Source organism: Meleagris gallopavo, chromosome Z (assembly GCF_000146605.3).
Source record: "Meleagris gallopavo isolate NT-WF06-2002-E0010 breed Aviagen turkey brand Nicholas breeding stock chromosome Z, Turkey_5.1, whole genome shotgun sequence".
Taxonomy (NCBI): domain Eukaryota; kingdom Metazoa; phylum Chordata; class Aves; order Galliformes; family Phasianidae; genus Meleagris; species Meleagris gallopavo.
This window is the reverse complement of record NC_015041.2, coordinates 22,875,685-22,877,635: the sequence shown is the minus strand read 5'-3', so window position 1 is coordinate 22,877,635 and position 1,951 is coordinate 22,875,685.

The window sequence follows — 1,951 nt, the reverse complement described above, 5'->3', positions numbered from 1 at the left end:
TTTTTAATAATAAGAACAATTATTTACTTACTAACTGTACATTACTAACTGTACATTACTAACTGTACATTTAATTTCCTCAAAGCAAAAAGGCAACCATATCCAGAAAGATTTTGGGCAAAGCACTTAGTACATCTCTTTTGAGCTGCCGGTGTTTCACCTACAATGAAACTGAGCTCAGTTCTGTGTCCTTGTACTGTACTTGTACTGTGTCTGGCTGGCAAGGAGTTTGCTTTCCCCACGGCAGATTATACAGTTCTGCACTCCACACCTGTGACCAGAGCAGTGTTGAAATCACACCAGTGTTTTGTCTGCAAGCAATGCTAACATAGCACCAAAGCCGCCTTGCCAAACTCCCAAGACCAGTTGGCTGGGGTGGGCAGGAGGTGGGATGTATTCAATAGGACATTGGCAGCGAACTGACCTGAGCTGATCTGACTGAGCTGATCCTGACTGAAGTGTTATTCTGTTAAAGCTGTTCCTCCCTTTCACGAAAGAGAACAAATAACGGTTTTGTTGAAATTCCTTTATTTGACCTCAATAATGTAACATTTTGTGGGAGAGATGTAAGGGAATACAGCAGAGATGCAAGTGTCCTGGGAAAGGGTCAGCCTGAGATTCACAGAATAAGAAGAACAAGAAACAGAAATAAGACAGTACTGGGGTATGAGCTGAGATCCCAAACGAACTGATACCCACTCACTGGTAGTAGTTCATGACAAAACGTTACGTTGGAAACTACACACTCTACTCTCACCTCTTTGAGAAGAAGCAAAATTGTTAACAGTGTCTTATTGATAAAACTTAAGACACAGATGGATTTCTTTTTTCTCCAAGGGTTATGCAGATACCTGTGAGACCCCTAAAATGCCCACATGCAGACCTATGTGACTTTAAACAGCCTGGTTGAAGCATTAAAACTGACAAAGCAGAGGATCTTGCCCTGTCTCAGCAGCTAGCTGCTCTGTCTTGAATCTTGATTTTGTCTGTTGAGAACAAGATTCAGTAAACTCTCAAGCACTGAGTGTTGCTGTTGGAGTAAGGAATCATCTCCGACTCTAAGTGAAGATGTTAAGTAAAAATACTAAGGTATCTGCAAAAGAAAAGGTTGTAGCATTTCATTTTACCAGTAGTTAAATTACTTCTTAGTAGACAACTGAGTGTGTGTTCAACTGCAGTTCAACAAAAGCCACAAAACCACAAAAAGCATAATAAAATAGCCACCAAGGACAATGCAAGCAACTCTAGATTTCAATAGTAAAATCCACCAAATTGCCAAGTATAACACTTCCAACAGTATTATTCAAACTGTTCCCACAGATTTAATAATTAACTGGCTATCTGTCAAATTTGAAGATGTCTGTATATCTCAATATGATAAGGTTTGCATGATAGAGCACTGCTGTGACAAAGTTTGCCAGAGGCTTCATCTAAAAAATATGGTTATCCAGATTATGTTGTTTACTTTCATTTTTGTTCAAGTGAAATAGTCCTGATAAATAGTTCCTTAATAAAATCTCTTACAAGGATATAAACAGGCGCATTCATGTAGCTGTTTGAGAAGAAAAAGAAAATATACATTTTGACTGTATTTATGGTAAGAAATACTTTAACAGTATTCTAAATTGTTTCAAACAGGAAAAATGTACGATTTCCAACTTAGCTTCTGCCAAGACTCCTACAAACTATATAAAGTTATAATGTCTCTCCATGCAAGTGCAAACATACCAACTTTGTTATTTTCTGTAATCAATATTCTTAAGTTTTACCTCAGATTGAACTTTTTCGGTGTCATTAAAAGCTGTTAAGAGAAGAAATATGTTGTGTTCTGGATGTAATGTAGTAGCTATGCATTGACTATTGTGCTAGGCTGCAGCATGAGCAGCACATATAAGGAAGGTTCCTGTAGAAATTAAAAAATGAAAGAATAAAAGAAAAAGAAGATAAGAGA